Below are 21,888 nucleotides of genomic sequence, written 5' to 3'. Positions count from 1 at the left end.
ATGTGAGTAATGATTTTCACAAACCTATTTCTTCTTCGTTGTAATAGTTGAGTATTTTTGGTGTGCCCATTCTAATAAAACCAGTCTTCCAATTTTTCCCCATGAATATCTTGTCTTTATTTTTCATTATTTCTGGGCTGGATTAATCTCCTGGGTGAAGCAAATATTTTTAATCTTGCAAAATTCACCACTAAATAGCATTTGTTAATGATTTCCTCGGGCTCTTTTAATGACTCCTCACTTTGGGCAAATGGTGCCAAAGATAAGAACGGATGTTACCGGATTGACAGAATCACCTAGGCCAGGAGGCATGGAGTGCAAGGCATCCCGCTATTGTCTGAATTCCCCAAATCACACATATAACGATCATTTTTAGAGCACTGCAGGGTTTATAGCTCTGCAAACCAAGTAGTCAGACAGAGCTATCTGGGACGGATTTTTTATAAAGCGGAGATCAGATTGGAGAGCAGAGATCTCCTCTTATTTGTTTATGGGAAAGGAACAGTCACCGCCTCCCCTTGTATAAATAATAAACGACATAGATAATTATAACTAAATGCAATAATAAAGTGCCAGCAGTAATCCCCACCCTCCTTGTTTTGTTTGTTATTTAGCGGCATTGAGCCCCCGGGTTTTTTTTTTCTGTGGGACTTGCTCTCATTTAATGAAGTTATGAAAATACAAAAGAGGGAACCTTGTTGGAGAATGCGGGCATCGATCCCGCTACCTCTCGCATGCTAAGCGAGCGCTCTACCATTTGAGCTAATTCCCCACATTGAACAAGATTTGACTCTAGAGCCCTTTATAGTCTCCCTCCCAGCTCGCGAGCCTTCAACGTCCCCGAGTAGGGGAGAGGCGCCGCCGCACAGTCACTGACCATCCTATGGGAATAACCCACCGGCCTCAGGTGCCGGGGCTGTAGTGGGGGGTCGGCGCCAGCCGGAAAGCGCGGGAGGAGGAAGGACTACATTTCCCGAGATGCGTCGGGTGGATCGCGCGCCTGCGCAATACGACAGCCCCCGGGATGGGAGGGGGAGGCGCGCGGCGCGGGGGCTGCCCGCTCGCTCGCTCAGTTTCATTGTGAGAGACGCCGCTGGCGGGGCTGGAGCCAGCAGCCGCTCGCGCCCTAAGGAGGATGCGCAGCGGGGACGGGGACTCCCGCCGGGACCGCGCGCACGGACGCCGCCCTCTGCCCAGCGGTAAGGAGCCGGCTCCCCGCGGGGCAGCGGCCGCGGACCCCCCCCCTCCCGCCGCGGGCGGGGCTAGGAGCGTGTGAGGGCTCGGCTGCCCCAAGGGCTGGGGGAAAGATGGGGCGCCCCTCCCCCCCCCGCCTGGAGCTCCTGGGTGTCTGGGGGGTAAAGGGGCAGGGCAGGGCGTGTGTGGGCAGGGGGTGGTATGTGGGGGGAGCGGGCAGGGCAGGGCAGGGGGTGGGGTATGTGGGATGATGTGCGGCTGATGTGTAGGGGTCTGCATGGGGGTGGCATGCAAGGGGTTAGGTATGGGGGTGATGTGCACGGGTCTGCATGGTGGTATATGCAGTGGGGGTGGTATATGGGGGGTGCGGTGTATGCATGGCACGAGGTGTTTGCGGGGTGTCCATAGGGTTCTGTATGGGAGCATTTCTATAGCAGAGCAATGTGGCAGGGAGGTCTGCCTGGGGACATGGGATGTGAGGGGCATATAGGCATAGATAATCTATGTGAAGGGTTTATCTGTTGCATGGGGCTACAAGGTGCCTGTATCTATGGGGAGGCTCTGGGTGTGTAGCTATGGGGGTTTTGAGTGTAGTGTATTTTCTGTACTCTGTCTATATGGTGCATATATGTATAGGGAGTTGTAGAGCGAGTATGTAACTTACAGCTCAGGAGTCTGGTAAAAACCACTGTAGTTCAGGGCACGTTATGGCTTTTATGGCCAGTTGCAGATAGGCAGGGGTGAAGTGTGTATCAAGAATGGGGCCTGGACTAAGGTGAAAAAGTTCCTATATTCAACCTAAAAACTGAAAGAAAAAAATAATTCTTTCCTGTTTTTGCTTTTGTTAGGGGAGGATTTGGAATTCGTATGAATAGAATTCATTCAACTAGTCCTCTAAACTTTAAAAGTGTAGAAACAGATTCTCTTCAAATATTGGAAGGGAGGGGTGGAAGTGGTATTGGTGTGGGGTTTTCATTTTCCCCACTGGAAAATGATTATCTGACAGCTGATCTGAACAGTCTGCATGCTTAAGGATTTTACAAACTAGCATTGGTAACTGGGTAGCATAACTTTCTTGGTATACAAAAAGGTTTGGTGTGGGTGTTCAACTCAATGCCAGAAAAGTCTGCACTGGAATGAATGAATGTATTCACACAGAGGGATCTCTAAAATGTTCACAGTCTATTCACAGTCCCTGCTCATTACCACAGTGTCATTTCTTTCTCTGACTTATACATCTTGATTTGTATTGACATCAGGTTGGTATACCAGTATTCAGAGGTACAGGACCTGAACTTGTATTATTTCTCTTGTTGTTTTTTTTCCCCCATGCTTGAAATAACTATATAGAAAAATAGAACCTGAATTCTGGGACCTATGCTATGTGAGTAATGAGATATTCTTACTTAAGAAACTGTTGCATTAGTTATGCTAGTATTAAAATAATGATATTTAATAAGAGGTTAGTAGAGCTTTCTTTAGGCAGAGATATGAGACAATCTTTGTATAAAGTCATTCATACAAATATAGAAACTGTCTTGCTAGACAAGAACAATGATCCATCCAGTATCTTTTCTGCTAGATGTCTTATACAAATTACTTTTGAGTAAATCACAACAAATCCAAAACAAAAAATAAAAAAGCAGCAAAAAAGTGTAATGCATCTGACCAATTGGGGGAATGCTGTCTGATTTAAGAATTTCTTCCTGACCCCAGCTGATGATCAGATTATGCCCTGAAGAAAATGATTGAGAGCTTTTGTAATTTTTTATTTTAGTTTAGTGTAACTACAACTGCAATTACAAATGCATGTATCTAGTGTGTTTGAGTTTTAAAATTCTATCTAAATACTCACACACCGCACCATAGTAACTCTAGCTCAGGTACCAACCCATGCAACAAACCTCGATGCCAACTCTGCCCACATATCTACACCAGCAACACCATCACAGGACCTAACCAGATCAGCCACACCATCACCGGTTCATTCACCTGCATGTCCACCAATGTAATATATGCCAGCAATGCCCCTCTGCTATGTACATCGGCCAAACTGGACAGTCTCTAAGGAAAAGGATAAATGGACACAAATCAGACATTAGGAATGGCAATATACAAAAACCTGTAGGAGAACACTTCAACCTCCCTGGCCACACAATAGCAGATTTTAAGGTGGCCATCCTACAGCAAAAAAACTTTAGGACCAGACTTCAAAGAGAAACTGCTGAGCTCCAGTTCATCTGCAAATTTAACACCATCAGCTCAGGACTAAACAAAGACTGTGAATGGCTTGCCAATTACAGAACCAGTTTCTCCTCCCTTGGTTTTCACACCTCAGCTGCTGGAACAGGGCCTCATCCTCCCTGATTGATCTAACCTCGTTATCTCTAGCTTGCTTCTTGCTTGCTTATATATACACACCTGCCCCTGAAATTTCCACTGCTTGCATCCGAAGAAGTGGGTATTCACCCACGAAAGCTCATGCTGCAAAACGTCTGTTAGTCTATAAGGTGCCACAGGATTCTTTGCTGCTTCTATCTAAATACTATCCAGCAACATCAAGTTCCATATATGACGTATACTTACATTTAAAATGCTTCCTTTTTAGATTTTGTTTTGCTCCCATTTAATTTCTCTTTCTTTCTCCTTGAAGTGAGGGACTTTTTTCTGCTTCTGTATTCTTCTTGTTTCTATAATGTTTGGTACAAGATAACCAAAACTGAGCACAGTGTTCAAGGCAAATCCATATAATTAAATATCTGAATAAAGGATTGTCCATAATACTTTCTAACCTCCCTTGATAGCTGCCTAACATCTTAGTTGCTTTGTGGACCATGGCTGGATGCTGAGATGTCTTTATTGAGCTGTACATGATGATGCCTAGGTCAAAGGAAAAGATCTGGTAGATTATCCAGTCCATCAAACTCATCACTATATGTGAGTGGTTTATGTTGGTCTCTCTGTTGTGTAGTATTTTGCATTTATCTGGATTAAGTTTAATCTGTTACTTTGTCCCTTTGCCCAATTTTAATTCTCCCTAGTTTTAAAAGTTTGAATGACTTTGTGCTCACTATATTTTGCCTCTTCACTTTTCACCCCTTGTCCAGATTAACTACTATAGTACTGATACCTGAGGCAGCCTGCTATATTAACATCTTTCTCAATTGAGACTTGTATATTCTTGTTCTCTTTCCTCTCTCAAACAGTTTCCAATCCATGAAAGGATTCTGCCTTTTCCTTCTGCTTACCAGATTTTCTTAATAGCTGCTGAAGGACCTTCATCAAAACTTCTTGAAAAAGATTAAGTTATCTCCCCTTTTTTGTCCCTTTATCCACTGTTGTCACATTTGAGAGAATTCTGGTATGTGAGAGAGGCATGACTTTAAGCCAGCACAGCTTCTGTGGAACTATTCTTATAATTACAGTATCTCCATCTTTGTGAGGTATTACATTCTTTAGTACTATTGTTATTTTTCTCAGTAGTGAAGGAAAAGCTGATGTATAAACACAGTCCCAAGACTACCATTAATATTTTTCAAGAGACATGTTGGGCCTTCAGCAATTAATTTGTCATCTTGCTCCATCACTTCTATCTCTGATATTGTTTCACCTGCATCACTCATAAAGAGTTACCTTAGCTGAGGTGTTCAGCCCTAGTTACCCGTGAGAAATGATGTGCATGCACACTCTTTAGCTTCTCCACAGTCTTTGTCTTCTTTACACCCTGCTGGTTTAGAAGACTCCAGGGACTTGCCTGCAGCTTTTTTTCTGTCTTTCGATATTCTGAAGCATCATAGTGTTTGTATGTACCCCCTTACTAGTTTACCACACATACCTTCCACATGAGTGGTGGTTGTCACTGACTGAAGTTTTTGGAAATTAGTCTTATAGCTAAATTGCTGAAAGAGTTACTTTAAGCAGTCACAAGCCCGTATGCTGCATTTTTCTTAGACGCTACTAGATTAGGTGCCGCAGGCCAGTTGCTATGTTATTTGTGTGTTTCCTGTGACTGAGTCCTGACTGCCAAAATTGGTTGCATCAGTGACTTCAGCTGATGAAATGTAAAAGTGTTAGGGGGCTTTAAAGGGATTAGCTTGTTCTTGTCAGCTCAAGCAACTGTTTCTCCCATACATTGATTATGTATTTTAATAACGTCTGATGGCTGGTTGCTTTTGGGGGAACTCTCCTTGCAGCTGAAATCCTGCTTCCTTTTTCTCTGGAAAGTGACTGTACTAGAGTGTATAACCTTATCTTTATAAAGTCAAATAATCATGAAAAAGGGATACTAGGACGGTAAAATTTGAAACTGAAAGCCCATTGGTTTATCTGTGGTTGCATTTGAGCTTTATACTTCTGTAGCGGTTGTGCTTTCTTTTTCTGCACTTAATTACATGTGCTGTAGTGGTTCAACTCTGTGTTCACTGTTTGAGTGTTTCTCATGGGTTTGGAACTTGTAAACATGGCAGCTTAACGTCAGAGAACAATCTCAGCAAATAGATCTGAATTCCTAAGGTAAGATAACTGGTGTTTCTAATGATGTCAGTGGATTTCAGTGGTTCCCTTTAGTTCAATATTGGAAAGAGTGCCCATTCCAATATTGGAAAGGACAACTCTTATTATATATATTTTAAAAAGTAAAAATAAATGTTCACAAACATTATTATTCAGATAAGGCTAGTATATGTCCCAGAATAATTACCTGCTGTTCATGTACCGTAGCTTTGCAGTTCTCAGTCAGAAGGTTGAACACATTCATTTATCTGCTAAATGGATTGGAAGATAATTGGCAAGAAGGCTTGGATATTCCTAGAAAGACACTGATGTCTTGGACAGTCCCTGTTTTCTTTTTCCTGTTGGTTTTTTTCCTGCCCTTGTCATACAGCCAGGCTCATTGGGTAAAGGCTTTATAGAAGACCAGGGATATTGAGAACCTTTGTGCCGTGGCTGGACTGATGCTGTTCCAGCAACACTGCATGAAATGTTAAATCTGAATCACCGTACCTGGTAGCTCTATTAATGCGGGCCTAGTTCAAGCAATGTAAAAATAATTCCAAGATAAAGTTAACACTGAGTAGACTCAAACTGGGAGGATTTGCCTGCTCTCAGTCTGGTGCTGTGATGGGTAATGGAGTTTTGCATTGGCTACAATTGATTTTTTGTTTTAAATAGAGATATTCACATCAAAGTTAGACATGAGAAAAGTCTGCTGCTAAAGACACATGTAAATGCATCCTTATTGAGAGAGCAGTACCCAGTTCAGAATTTACCAGTCATTCTGTAACACTTTTTAGCAATACAGATTAAAATTTCTGTTTGTTTCTCCCCCCCCCCCCCACTGGTCCAAAGAATACAAAGAACTAAGTATCCAGCTAGTTAAGCAGATGTTAGCACAAACTATGGTGTCTATAACAAACTCAAAATATGATCAGTGCTAACCAAACAGCGCGAACACAACATTGTTTGCATAACAAACCGGAACTGATATTCAGAAACACATAACAAATCTCATCGCCAGAACTCTAGTTGCCTCTAGTACAGGGGTTCTTGAACTCTTTCATAGCGTGGACCACGCCTAAATACCGATATGCTGTCTGGTGGGCCAACTGCCCTCCTGTTCCGAATCATGCAGACCATCCCCTCCCATTCGTTATTGCATAATATCCCTGTGGTAACATCAGCAAATGCTTAAGTAGAAGAGAAATATTAATAGTTCTTACTGCATTTTTAGCTGTTTCCCCATGCAGTTTAGCAATTGGAAATAGGGTTCAGAAGCCAGCACTAGGTAACCAGCCACCTCTGCATGGACCACAGTTTGAGAATCTCTGCTCTAGCCCTTGAGGCTGTAGCCATGGATTGTCAGGAGCAAGGACTTCAGGCTAGATAAGGATTCAGTGTTTGCACCAAGACCCTCCACACTTAAACAAATGAAGCACTTGCCCCAGCCTCTTTTAGTTCAGTAGTTTTATGTAAACAGTATATTTCAGTTCACGTCAGACAAGTACTGTAGTGCAATATCTTTATCATGAAAGTGCAATTTACAAATATAGATTGTTTTGTTTTTGGGTACAGTTATGTAACAAAGAAAAGTCAAATTTTAGAGCCTACAAGTCCACTTAGTCCTACTTCTTGTTCAGTCAGTCACGAAGACAAACAATTTTGTTTGCATTTATGGGATATAGTGCTGCCTGCTTCTTATTTCCAATGTCACCTGAAATTGAGAACAGGCATTCACATGGCACTTTTGTAGCCGGCATTACAAGGTATTTACGTGCCAGATATGCTAAATGTTTGTATGCCCCTTCATGCTCCGACCATCATTCCAGAGGACATGCTTCCATGCTGATGACGCTCATTTAAAAAAAAAAAGAAAAGAAAGGATTAATTAAATTTTTGGCTGAACTCTTTGAGGGATAATTGTATGTCTCCTGTTCTATTTTACCTACATTCTGCCATATATTTCATGTTATAGCAGTTTCAGATGATGATCCAGCACACGTTTGTTGACAAAATGCAAAGAAAGTACCAATGTGAGATTTCTAAAGATAGCTATTGCACTTGACCCGCGGTTTAAGAATCTGAAGTACCTTCCAAAATCTGAGAGGGACTAAGTGTGGAGCATGCTTTCAGAAGTCTTAAAAGAGCAACACTCCAATGTGGAAACTACAGAACCTGAACCACCAAAAAATAAAATCAGTCTTCTGCTAGTAGCATCTGACTCAGATGATGAAAATGAACATGCGTTGGTCCGCACTGCTTTGGATGGTTATCGAGCAGAACCTGTCATCAGCATGGATGCATGTCCTCTGGAATGGTGGTTGAAGCATGAAGGGACATATGAATCTTTAGGGCATTTGACATGTAAGTATCTTGTGACGCTGGCTACAACAGTGCCATGGGAATGCCTGTTCTCGCTTTCAGGTGACGTAAACAAGAAGCTGGCAGCATTATCTCCTGCAAATGTAAACAAACTTGTTTGAGTGATTGGCTGAACAAGAAGTAGGACGGAGTGGACTTTGTAGGCTCTAAAGTTTTACGTTGTTTTATTTTTGAATGCAGGTTTTTAATATAATTCCACATTTGTAAATTCAACTTTCATGATAGAGAATGTACTACAGTACTTGTATTAGGTGAATTGAAAAATACTATTTTTTACAGTGCAAATATTTGTAATAAAAATAAATTTAAACTGAGCACTATACACTTTGTATTCTCTGTTGTAATTGAAATAAATATATTTGAAAATGTAGAAAACATCCAAAAATATTTAAATAAATTCTATTATTGCTTAACAGCGTGATTAATCACGATTATTTTTTTTAATCGCTTGACAGCCCTAGTCTGTGCATATTTAGGAGTTTTATAAAAGAAGTTAATTCAGTTTCTTGAAGAATTTGATTTCCAAAAGGACACAGTGGTTTTTCTTTCTCATCATTTTCATAAAGTGGAATCCAACTTGGTGGACTTTGAAGCCTGGTTTTGGGCTGATTAATGAGAGAGGATATAAGAACCAATTTAATCTCCTGGGTGATAAAAGCTCTCCATGCCATAATTAAAATTGGGCTAAAGCTGTTAACAGTGCAGATGACAATGCTACTTGGAGAAAATAGTTGAAATACTGTAGTTGAAACTTAACTGTTTGCATCTTTGGTTCTTGCCTTGCCTTATGAGCTTCATAAATGGATTCAAATCAAAAGGCGGGATAATTCCTTAAATGAGAAGGGCTGACCTGTGTGGAATTGTCGCTATGAATCTTGGAGATACTAGAGAGAAAAACACTGTTTGTTCTTTCAACCATTCTTATTTGATGTAGAGCCTAAAGTGAATGGAAACTAATAATGTCCTTTTGACTGTCTAAGCTCAAAGTGTAAATCCCAGAGCAGACTCTGCAGGTCATGAACTATGGATTGCTGAGCTATGTTAGCAAGTGTAGAGTGCAGACAGCAATACAGAGCAGTTAGTCTACCATTCAGTCCTACATCGCTCCTGTGTGCAGTATTCTTGGCTTAGCAGGCTCAGTTTGTTACAGCAAATTATTTTGTACATGGGTCTTCTGTAAAACTTAGAAAATACAGTGAATGAGCTGAACTCCACTTTCTTGGGAAAAAGAACAGGAGTACTTGTGGCACCTTAGAGACTAATACATTTATTTGAGCGTAAGCTTTTGTGGGCTACAGCCCACTTCATCAGATGCATGCAGTGGAAAATACAGTAGGAAGATTATATACATTAATATTTATATATATAATCTTCCTACTTTATTTTCCACTGCATGCATCTGATGAAGTGGGCTGTAGCCCACAAAAGCTTACGCTCAAATAAATGTGTTAGTCTCTAAGGTGCCACAAGTACTCCTGTTCTTTTTGCGGATATAGACTAACACGGCTGCTACTCTGAAACTCTCTTGCGAGTAATTTGTTCAGATCAAACATAATCTTGTTATACAGTCTGTATCTTCTGTGTAGCCTGTGAGTTAAAAGGTGAAAATGCTGTTCTAAATGTTAGTCTATAGTTCATCAGTTAAGCTTTCTTCCTTCTACATAGCTTAACAGTACTTCCCTCTGTACAAGCAGAATAAACTGAAGTTACTTAAAGTTCTATAAAATTAGCAGAAACAAAACTTTTAGTACATTTTCTATCCCCTTCAGCAGTAGCAGAGTAGAAGCCAGCTGCGATTGCACAATGAATCTGTCTGATTTTGCGAGGTAAGCAGGGTCATGCCAAGTCAGTATGTGGATGGAAATCTTCTAAAGAAGAACACTTAAAGGGCTTTGATGATTCAGTGGTGACTCTTCCCTCTGAGAGTACTGAACCATTGCTTCAGCATGATATTAGTGATGATTTGTGCTGCTGGATGTGGTTTCTTTTTTTATGAATGCGAAACAGGCACTGCTCAGTAACTGTTAATTGATCACTGCAGTGTGCTTGGTGCTGTACAGTCTCTTTTCCCCAGGAGGCTTATAATCAAGGTAATTAGAGATCCCAGTGTAATTTTAATGATTAATTGTTAGCCTTCATGTCCTGGCTAACGTTCCTTGTGTAGTTTCAACTGGATATAGAATTTTCCTTGACTTCTGGTCCTAAACTATTGAGTAGTCTTGGGTAGTGTTGTTAGTCAGCTGCTCATTCATCCCAAAGGAAGCTGAATTTCTATGGAGGGAAGAGTGACCTCTGTACACAAATTTATGCTTTTAAAGTGCTTTGCTCTCTCTAAATGGAAGCAGTTATTAGAAGTATCACAACAATGCAATTGTTAAAGAGCTTTAGATGGATAAGCGGTATAATAGCTTCTAGGGCAGTGGTGGGCAACCTGTGGGCTGCACGTGGCCCGTCAGGGTAATCTGCTGGCAGGCCGTGAGAGTTTGTTTACATTGATTGTCCACAGGCACGGCTCCCTGCAGCTCCCAGTGGCCGTGGTTCGCTGTTCCCGGCCAATGGGAGCTGCAGGAAGTGGCATGGGCTGCAGGGATGTGCTGGTCGCTGCTTCCTGCAGCTCCCGTGGGCCAGGAACGGTGAACCACGGCCACTGGGAGCTGCAGGCAGCCCTGCCTGCGGACAATCAATGTAAACAAACTCTCGCGGCCTGCCAGTGGATTACCCTGATGGGCTGCAGGTTGCCCACCGCTGTTCTAGGGCAACAGCGGTTCGGTTTGAGGTAGTGCTGTGGGGCTTTTTAAAAAAAAAATTATTTACATATTAAGCAGGGGAGTAGGGTTTACTCTCTGACTAGACCTCTTTAAAGTAGTCTCCTAATGTGGAGATCTTGAATTCTTTGTTAGGATCTCCAAGTTTTGATGTTGGAGGTGACTTTGATATACAGTTGTGTCCAATATAAGATACTTGATATTTCAGAAATGAGGCTGGACTGAAGAAAGCAAAAGCAGTTTTGTCAACCGACTATGCGATTAGTCACTGTGTAAACTTCACATGAGAAGATTAACTCTCCTGCCTTCCTATCACAAAAGGCTCTGAAAATTGTTGCTAAAGACATCATGCATATTTAAATTACATCTTTGGGTGATTTTTATTTAACTTCTAAATCTGCAGATTAAAGTTAGTTCCATACATTTAAAACAACTCCACATTTTATTTTATTTTTATTTTATTTTTTTTAAATACATACACATTGCTCCTTTCCATGAAAGGTTCTTGATGCTGCTTTTGGAGGGAGAGGTCAAGAGGATTATTTTACAGCATCTCATGTGAAAGTAGTATGCCGGGGCAGACTGAAATTCCACCAAACCCTGAAACTCAGAATTAAGGCCAGGACACTCTGATCTCACCCTGTTGGTGTGTTTATAGAAGCATCTGCAATGGCAGTGATATTTTGGGGTCCATGATTCAGAAGGACATAAGCACAATTAGACACACCCAGCCTTGCACTGGCATTAGGACCAGCACAGGGCCTGAAGGGAGACAGTTTGTGGTTCCACAATTCAGGAAATGCTGGGGTTTGACCCTAATTTGCACTTCTCTGTTGCCATAGCTTCTATGCTGCTTGCAGCAATGGAGAATTGTCGGGATACTGCACTGCCTCGGTCCATTCTTGAATTCCTCTTGCAATGGAGGGTTCTTTGAAGATGGTGTTGAGCCAGATCTATGCCTGGCATAGAAATTCCCTGTGCTGGTGTGATTCTGTGGCGGTAGGTGGGTTATGCATGTCTTCTGTCCCAATGAGTGTGAATTTTGGGTTTAAGATTATATGCTGATTTCAGTCTGTATGGGACCTCCTGTTGGGGGGTCATAAGGAACCATATAGCCCTCAAATATCCTAGATTTTCAGCTTTGACTCTGAATTGCCTTGCTCTTTGCGTTTGTCTGCAGCGCTAAACGGGAGTATAAAAACTTTGAATGTCAAAACTCTGAACCTAGAAAAATCCCTCTTATGTGCGCCTGTAATTGTCTTAGAAATGGCAAAATAGATTTAAACTTTGCTCTTGGGCTGAGCTTTCATTACTTTGTTTGAGTTCTAAACCTCTTAAAAGTTGCCTGGAGCTTTTCCTGTTAGACCCTCTGCTTATGCCCCTTTCTGCCCTTTAAACTTGTCTTGCAAAGTCATTTGAAAATTTCACTAGCTCATGCAAAAAAAACAACAACCAAAAACAACATTAACAAAACCCCTGCTTGCCCGCCCATCAATCTTTTACTAGCCAGTTTGGAGAGGGGGGATCTCTCTCCCTATAGCGCGAAGCATGCTATAGGGCTGTTTTGAATAGGCGTTCCTATGAAAACCACAGAGCATTATGACTTCAGGTATGTTCAGCAGCACTACTGCTGGCATGGTTGACTGTTCTAAGTGATTCCACAACTGCAGAGAAAAGGAACAGAGGAACAGCTCTTCCCCGTGCCAAAGAATAGGCCAAATGTCCCATCATTGTTTTAAAAAGGCCAACTCTTTAAAGCAGTGGTCCCTAACGTGGTGCCCGCGGGGCATTTATGTGTGCCCGCCTAGTGCCCAGCAGGGGACCTGCCGGGGGCAGAGAACTCAGGCTGCGGGCGCAGTGTTCTCTGTTCCCGGCAGGTACGGGGCCTGCCTACTTCCCAGCAGGGGAGAGAAGCCGCGGCCCCACACCTGCCGGGGACAGAGAACTCTGGGGCTGCAGGTGCTGATGTTCTTGGTCCCCGGCAGGTGCGGGGCCCACCTAGTGCCCAGCAGAGAAGAGAATCTGAGGCCCCGCGCCTGCTGGGGACATAGTACTCCAGGGCTGCGGGCACCGGTGTGCTCTGTCCTCGTGGCTTTTCTCCAGCTTCTCTCTTCTCTCTGGATTCATATATTATGTAATATTAAATATGTGTTTTGTATTATTTAATGTACAAATACAAAATAAGCCTTGAAAAATTGTTGGCGCCCGCCACGCTCTTCTGAAAACATGAATGTGCTACTGGTCACAAAAAGGTTGGGGACCACTGCTTTAAAGGGACCTCATCCTCCACGAGGGCTGAAGAACATGGCGTCACTGAGCCATCAACATGTAAGGAAGTGCTATCCTGGCAGGCCTGTTTTGCCCTCGGTCGTTCCCTGCTGGTTCCTGTATGGCATGCATCTGTAGTACCTTTGAGCAACTTCTGCCCTATGGTAATGAAAGACTGGAAATACCTTTTGGAAGCACTGCAGAACTTCATTCTCTGTATGGGCTAGCAGAGGGAAGATGACCATGCAGGAATAACAACTGAAGAGTGATAAGGTGAGAGGTAGTGCTTCAGGGATGTACACTAATGGGGCTAGTGGTTAGAACAGGTGACTGGAAATTGATTTCATTCCAATTGGAGTCGTCATTGACTTTCTCTGTTACTTTACTCCTTTGCCTCAGTTTCCTCCTCTGTAAAATGAGGATAATGATAGTTGTCACAGGGCTGTTGGGAGGCTTTAATATTGGTTAAGTCCTTTGAGATACATTGTTCAGACAGCTTTATAGACATGCCATTTAATAGCTGGAAACCATTTTATTTCCCAGTTAACCTGGGAAGGTTTCCTTCAGGGAGAATTTTGAGCAGAGTTTTAAATAAAACATTCCCTCAGAGTACCAAAGACAATTTTCCTCTGCTTAAAGGAATGGCAAGCCGAGGCCTGAAATGTGTCCATGGTGTTTCAGAGGGAAGTGAAACAAATCCTGCTGTCATGCTCACCCACCTCTGGCAGTGAAGCTGGGAAGGAATTTTCGCCTGCCTCTTTATTAGTATTTATTAGGTTTAGCTCAGAGCTAAAAAACCTGTTAATGCTTATTGCTAATACCTTGTTGCTGTGAAAATGACCTCTTCAGGATGCCTACCTGCTGCTAAGAGAGTCTGGATAATTTTAATAAGGCTCTGTACACACAGTGAAGGATTACAGGAGTTTGTGCTCATAGCTAAGGGATTTTTATCATTTCTAAAAATGTCAAAACCTAGCTGATAGTTATGGAGGGGCCAGAGCTTTGAGTGTGCTTGTTGATGCCGGTGTTGTAGGAAGGCCAAGATAAGGTCCTGGAATGGGCATGATTTACAAACTATCTTGCATCCGAAGAAGTGGGTATTCACCCACGAAAGCTCATGCTGCAAAATGTCTGTTAGTCTATAAGGTGCCACAGGATTCTTTGCTGCTTGAATTAGCATTAAATCTCTTAAGGAAAAGCATATATGATTTTAAAAGTAGAGCACCCTGTGCCTTCGCTCCTCTCTCCCCCCCAGGACTAGGCCTCCATGGCAAAATTTCCCCTGTGATGAGGCATGGCTGTGGCAGCTTTGATAAGTATCGAATTAGCATGGCTGTGCGGTCAGGCTTTTGGATTTGAGGATGATGGCAGCTGCTGAGTTCCTTCATCTCCACTTGCCTTCTCCTTTGTCTTAGGCCAGGCCTCCATTTTGTTCATTTTCACTTATTGTGTGTCTTCCCTGCAACTCCTGCCATATGGAGTAGCCTTGTTCTATCTCTACATCGTCATTTTTCTAGCACACCTCAAATCTTATCAGAAGACACTGGATTTTTTTCCCTCCTTTTGTAGACTACTTAATTTCTTTCTCTCTGCTCCATATTTTTTATTTAATTCTGTTTGAATCTCTGAGCAGCTTTAGGTAAAATAAAATGGTGGTGTGCCCACTGGTTAATTACAGTGGTGTGGTCAGTACCAACAGGGGCCCACCTGGGCACCAATATAAAGGACCTGATGAGGTCACTGCAGTGGCAAAGCTTTTGTTGAGCCTATGGAGCAGATGGACTAGTGTAAATTCACAGCAGAGGAGCTTTGTGAATGTGTCTGTGTCACTCCAATGCTGTTTAAAAGCAACATTCGTACGTCAGATCATGAAGTACTGTCATGCTTCTGGAATACAGCAATTCCTAGTGAGGCGTTCACAGGAATTGCTTGGAGATGTGTGCTGCTCCAGTGGAGCGGAGTTCTAGGAGGTCTGTGCATGGATGAAGATCTGACATTCACATCATTTATAGCTGGCTGTTTACTCCTGGGAGCATTCTGCGCAAAAAAGTAAAAATTCTGCACACAGTATTTTAAAATTCTGCATATTTTGTCTGTCAAAATAACACTGCCTAATCACTCCAGTTTTAATTATTTTGGTAATTTATTTCAAAATATCTGTCAGCAATTATGTCTGTAACAATACAGACACACAAAATTTCCCCAGGAGTAGAGAGTTAAAGAAAACCCTGTGAGAATCCAGTTCCTGTTTCTCTGCCCCCTTTTGCCCCACAAGCCCAGCTGGGGCACCAGACACCCACAACCCCTCCCACCCAGGAGCCCAGCCGTGGGGCCCCCCTAGCCCAGATACATGCACCCCTTCCCTCCAGAGGTCAGCTGTGGGATCCCCTTGACCCAGATAGCCATACCCCCTCCCCCCAAGAGCCCAGCCACGGGGCCCCCTCTTGCCCAGATACCTGGGACCCCCAGCCCAGACACCCTCCCCCAGAGCCCAGCTGCGGAGGTCCCCCCCTTGCCCAGATACCCGCACCCCCTCCTGCCCAAGGATCCAGAGAGAGAAACAGCCTGATGCTCGGTCCCAGGCTTGTATGGAGTTTCTCCTTCCCTCCAGGCATGCTGGGAACTGCAGCTGCCAGGAACCCTCTAGCTCCCTCTCCTCCCCCCAGCAGTGTGTGTGTGTGTGAGAGGGGCTCTGCTGGGTCCAGTGGCCCCTAGTGGTGGCTAGCAGCACTGCTGCCCATTTCTGTTGGGGAAAGGAAATTCTGTAGGCACAATGCTAATTTCTGCAAAATTCTGCATTGTGCAGTGGAGCAGAATTCCCCCAGGAGTAGCTGTTTCAGGACAAAGTGCTGTGTTTCTCACTTGTGGGTGTATTGAGAAGGAAGGCCAGGCAAACTACATGAGTCTCACCAGCCAGCAATGCCTATGGAAAGCCATGAGCAATTCAGTTGTCCCTGTTGCAGCAGTGTCAGTAGATCAGTCTCAATCTTGCCAATATCTCTGTAATATCAAGTAGTAAGGGTAACCACATTAAAAATACTTGCTGCAGCTGTAAGCGGGAGGTAGAGGAGATGGCACTTATCAGGAACACAGTCCTCCTCCCAAGCAATAGCATTCTCACTGCTTTTGTACAGCATAATTGAGAGACTGCACTTTTCCTGTTCAGTGTGTAGGAGAAGGATAGGATGGTAGATGTGCTTTTTAATTAGAAGGTGTTAATCCTAATGTGTTGCTCATACTCTGGTCTGAAGTACCCATTTTCAAAGAGATGAAGCCTTGCAGAGTGAATGCAGCTTCCTTCAAATTTGAGTCCTGTAAAGTGAACTGAGATAAAAATTTCACTGTCACTGGGGAAAATTGCCTTTCTGTAGGCTATAAATAATCTGCCACTGCAGTGGAGGGGTGACCGGATTAGATTTATGTCCTTCATTTATTTTCATCTTTGCTCTGTGTGTGTGTGTGTGTGTGTGTGTGTGTGTGTTTTCACCATAGAGAGATTGTGCTCAGTTCAGAACTTGCTAGAGGTGACTTAACACCCCCATCCCCCACGGGTATATAGCTTGAGTGGCTTTCTGTAAGTCTAATTTTCCTGCTCTGGTTAGAGCAGTAATTTAAACCAGAAAGAGGAGTTAGTATAAATGGTAATGGAAAGTTTTTGCATGAGGCTTGGACGCTGAGGCTTGTGGCTTTCAGCACCATTTTTACTCCTTGAGAGAATAGTTTTTTCGGTGCTTCTGAAATATTTGGAGTCTCCTCAGTGGGGAAGAGGGTTTGGACTGAGCTTTTTGGTTTTTAAAACACTGGTCACTGATGGCTAAAGTCCATGATTCAGATACAAAGGCAAAGACTGCGGAATTAAGAGAATATTTATTCATAGTCCTTGATGAACAGATGCATTCTGTGAGTAAATCTTCCTGCAATTTATATGGAGGCTCAATAAACAGGAAATATATCCCAAGTTCTTGGGTTGACATCATGGTAGTTAAAAACTGAACAATCACTTCCCCTCATCATTTTGAGATATTGTGACTGAAGCTTTACAAGAGGTCTTTAAAATTTTTAGTAGTGTAATATGCTCTGCTAAAAACTTTCCTATCCAAAATCTTTAGTGCAAAAGATTGAAGTTGAAAGTAGTTTTGTCCATCCACCACAACATCTTTACCACTGAAATACATTTACTACTGCACCAAAATTGTGGTATGAACAAAACTGGAAAATCTTCATAACTGGAAGAGTAAAACTGGTAAAACTCCAGATTTCATTTTTATACCTTTCAATTTAATCTTTGCTGTAGTTGGGCTGCCAGAAGAAAAACCTAGTTGACTGTTTTTAAATGTATCCAATAAAACATCTTGTTCTAATATGTGTCTCTTCTATGGCATGTATCTGGCACTTCAAACACTATCACTTGGTGTTTTTACAGTCAGGAAAGGAGACTGCACTATTGCAACTTCTGCTTGGAACTGCTAGACTTCTCTTGTATAACCTTGTGCAAGGAATTCAGTAAAGCGGTGGAAATAAAGCTATTTTGCTCTTAACATTTAATGTACTGTGTCTAATAAAACAGGCACAGGGCTTGCATAAAAAGGAATGCAACTGCTTTAAAATCCATTATAAACTACTCCCCAGTAAAACACAGAAAGGCTTTGGTTCTTGATCAACATTATGCAGAGGAAGCAGGGAAACTGGGGGGATATTTGTGTGTGGTGTCAGTATAATGTTTCTTAAATGTTTAGATTTAGGGGTTTTATGATCTTTACTGTTGAGGAAGTATTGTCTGGCCGATGGAGCACCGGACAATGCACCATGTGTTGTATGGTTGTAATCCAGGCTCTTATGCTGGCTCCTTTTCTGTCTTTAGGGAAATCATTTAACCCCTTCAGTTCAGTATCTCTAGCTGTAAAATGAGGAAAATACAGACTTTTCATTAATGTTAAATTCTAAGTATTACCTTGTGCCTCTTCCTCATGAAGTTGGCAAGGCTTAATTCCACCTTGTTTTCATCAGCATCATTGTAATTATTAGATTCTATAACACTTACAGGATTCAAAAGTTTTTAAATGCTAATGGAGATCACGTCCTGACTCAGCGTTGCCTTCTTAAAAGAAGCCTGCATTCTAAATTGGTGCACTTAAGAGCTCTTTAAGCTTTTTTTTTGTTGCTTTTCACTTGTGGTGATACATTATAAAATTAATCTTTGATCTTCAGAAAAAGAAGCCCAGTAGCATTACCAAATATTTATAGTCAGTGGGATCTGGCCATGCATTGAACCTGTTACGTTGACTTATCAGTTCAGATTGATTATTTGCTTACTTCTCTGGTGAATTGTCCCAAACTTTGACCACTAATGTAGGAACGTAAAGAAGAAAGAGCAAATAGAACAAATGAATTGCTGAAAAATCCATGTGAGCACTATATTTCACAGCACATATTACTCTGTAAGTGGATTAGCCTCTGAGCAGGCTTGCTGCAGTCCAGGTTGTAATATACAGTTCCTTAGCCACTGGTCAGACGTAGGGCTGATTTACACTAGAATGTCAGATTGGCATGACTGTGTTGCTCAGGGGTGTAAAAAATCCACTGCCTAGAGCTTCATAGTAAAGCTGACGTAAGTCCTTGTGTAGACAGCGGTAGGTTGATGGAAGAATTCTGCTGCGTCTCGAGGAATGGATTACTTACATCAGGGGTCGGCAACCTTTCAGAAGTGGTGTGCCGAGTCTTCGTTTATTCACTCTGATTTAAGGTTTTGTGTGCCAGTAATACATTTTAATGTTTTTAGAAGGTCTCTTTCTCTAAGTCTACAATATATAACTAAACTATTGTTGTATGTAAAGTAACTAAGGTTTTTAAAAAGTTTAAGAAGCTTCATTTAAAATTAAATTAAAATGCAGAACCCTCAGACCAGTGGCCAGGACACAGGCAGTGTGAGTGCCACTGAAAATCAGCTTGCGTGCCGCAGGTTGCCTACCCCTGACCTACACCGACAGGAGACTTCCTCCCATTGGCGTAGGTAGTATCTACATTGAAGTGCTACAGTGGAGCAGCTGTGCTGTTGTAGTATTTTAAGTGTAGATAAGCCCTTAGCCTTTTTTCCTCTTCCAGTTTACCTAAGATTCAAATTTGTTGTTGACTGCTAGGAAATCCTTGCAAGCCACCTTTAATGTGGGATGTCTCTCTTTCTCTCTCATTAAGGTGAAATGGTGGAGGAGGTGAAAGGGTTTACAGCCTTCTTATTGTCTCCCACCTTGCTTGGCTTATTATGGTCAGTTGCTGGATATATGGGAGAGACTACTACTGTGGCATTTCCTTCATGCTTAACAACTGCTGTTTTTTTTCCCCTCAGTGAGAATCATGCAAGAATAATATGGAAATGCTAAGAGAGTATCTGTTCTCAACTATATTTCCCAGATGTAAAATCTGCATTTAACCCTCTGGTGCCAGGGGATACTTGTAAAATAAATCAGAACTGCTTGGTTAGCTGATGAAAGGTTTCCAGAGCATTGACGCATGGGAGGGGAATATTCAACTTCTCCCAATGCAGGGTTGCTGATTTCCCGCTGCATGTCCTAATCATCCATCACTCTTTCCTTCTCAAAGTTCCATGGTTGTCACAGCTTTCTCTCTGGGCGTTGCTTTAACTCCCATTGTAGTGCTGGGTGATAAATGAAGTGTTTTCTAGTCATATGGTCTGACGTTACACAACATGCATAGTAAAGGATCTTCTTTAGTCCTGGCTTTGTGTTCTGAGTTACTCCTTCAGTGGAGTTTCTGTGGTTTCTCATATTCTTGAGCAGGAAGTAACAGCAGAAGCGATTCAGCTTCGGAGGAGCTGTAGCAGCACCCAAGAGCAGCTCATATTTTGCAAACAACATGTTGACTTAGAGTTCTACAAAAATGTGTAAATGAGATACTGGTTTTGTCATAGGGCCTAATTTTAGGCCATGAAGAATAGTAGTTCAGGAAGTAACTGACAGGCCTTAGAGCGCTGAAAAGTTAGGTCAACCCAGCTGTGTTGCTCAGAGGTGTGGAAAATCCACACCTAGAGTGACAGTTCAGCAGACCTAACCTCTGGTGTAGTAACCCTGCAGTGCTAGGTCAACAGAAGAATTTTTCTTTCGAGTTAGCTACAGCCCTTTGGGGAGGTGGATTACTTACAGTGACGGAAGAACCCCCTCCCATCGCTGTAGTGAGTGTCTACACAAAGCACTACAGCAGCAGAGCTGGAGTGCTGCACCTGTGCTCATGTTGTGTAAGTGTAAACGTAGCCTTACAAATTCAGTTCTTCCTCACTGTTCAGACTACTTAATTGTTGAATGGTCATTGGGAGACGTCCTAGACTTTGTATGTTAAGATTGCTGAGTTCATGCTGCTTTGATTAATGGGTTTAAAAGCACAATACTGAACTGCACTAGGGTATTGCTTATCATAACTGTGTGGCTCTGTGCTGAACAGGCTTTCTTGTTTATCAGAGCTAGTATTTTGCAGCTAAATGGATTTTGGTAATAGATACTAACAGTAGAAATTGCAAGCCCTCCATAGCATCTGACTTGCTTTTTTTTTTCTCCCCTAGCAAAGACCTTTTTGCTGAACTATAACTTTGTCCCCAAATGTGTTGAGGGCTATCAGCAGAGTATGGCTTTAGATATATTGCTGTCCATATCCATACTTTAAGTTTAAGATATGGGAAAGGTATCCCAAATATAAAGCTCAATTTTGCAATGTGTCTAGGATTCTAGGGATGCTGTATAGTTCTCATGGCCTGAGTGGGACTTTGTAGTATCACATCGATGTACAGCTGGCACCTTGTATCTTACAGTGTACCTAAAATGTGCACCTATGTACTCCTTGATGAGCCCCCAATACACCATAAGTGTCTATTCAAAGCCTATTGAAGAGAGTCTTTACACTGACTTCAATGGGCTTTGAATTAGGCTCTGATAGCCAACTAATGCACATCCTGTTGTGCTGTAGTAGTAGTGCTTTATTACTGTGTTGCGTTCAGCTTATCTTCATTGTAGTTTGAGGGCATGTGAATATAAAGTGTATTAACTGGAAGTGGTAGAGAACCTATTTTCATGTCATTACCCAGGGGGGGAGGGATAGCTCAGTGGTTTGAGCATTGGCCTGCTAAACCCAGGGTTATGAGTTCAATCCTTGAGGGGGCCACTTAGGGATCTGGGGCAAAAATTGGTCCTGGTAGTGAAGGCAGGGGGCTGGACTCAATGACCTTTCAAGGTCCCTTCCAGTTCTAGGAGATTGGTATATCTCCAATTATTACCTTTAGTGCATAATTCTGACTTGGGGCTTGTCTACACTGGCAATTTACAGTGCTGCAACTTTCTCACTCAGGGGTGTGGACCCCCCCGCCCCCAGCGCAGCAAGTTTCAATACTGTAAAACACCAGTGTAAACAGTCCACCAGCGCTGGGAGCCGTGCCTCTCGTGGAGGTGGGCTTTTTTAGAGCGCTCAGAGACCTCTCTCTCAGTGCTCTGCCGTGACTACACAAGCCACGTTAAAGTTGCCAGTGTAGACTAGCCCTTGTTTTTTAACATTTCCCAATTCATGATAGGCACTGCCTGTAGTAAATTAATTCCTATCTAGGCAAATTATCACACTTTGCTTCTGAATGCTATCCAAACCATTGCAATAATGCCTGATGCATGGTCTTGTGTGATTTACCCAATGTATTTATTGTTTAGAAGAGCCTGTATTCATTTGAAAATCTCATCTGTTTAGTCTTGAAACTGGCAGCAAAAGTAGATTTCCTAAGCCTTTAATGATCTGT

General features: G+C 42.5%; 1 protein-coding gene and 1 non-coding gene across 5 annotated transcripts in view; one reads left to right on the top strand and one right to left on the bottom strand.

Moving 5' to 3' along the window:
• Positions 1–699: 699 nt before the first annotated feature.
• Positions 700–772, bottom strand: TRNAA-AGC. The gene has a single exon. It is a non-coding gene; the product is annotated as a tRNA-Ala (tRNA).
• Positions 773–1,087: 315 nt separating this feature from the next.
• Positions 1,088–21,888, top strand: part of LOC123369505 — a 182,007-nt gene continuing 161,206 nt past the window's right edge. For 3 of the 4 annotated variants that reach the window (XM_045015161.1, XM_045015158.1, XM_045015159.1), the window contains exon 1: positions 1,088–1,199. The gene's annotated coding sequence lies outside the window, so the exon portion shown is untranslated. The remainder of the gene's footprint in view (positions 1,200–21,888) is intronic. The other variant, XM_045015160.1, reaches the window with a different exon arrangement.

This window comes from Mauremys mutica, chromosome 4, assembly GCF_020497125.1.
Source record: "Mauremys mutica isolate MM-2020 ecotype Southern chromosome 4, ASM2049712v1, whole genome shotgun sequence".
Lineage (NCBI taxonomy): Eukaryota > Metazoa > Chordata > Testudines > Geoemydidae > Mauremys > Mauremys mutica.
Note: the sequence above shows the minus strand (reverse complement) of the source record. Positions and strands in the feature narration are given on the sequence as shown.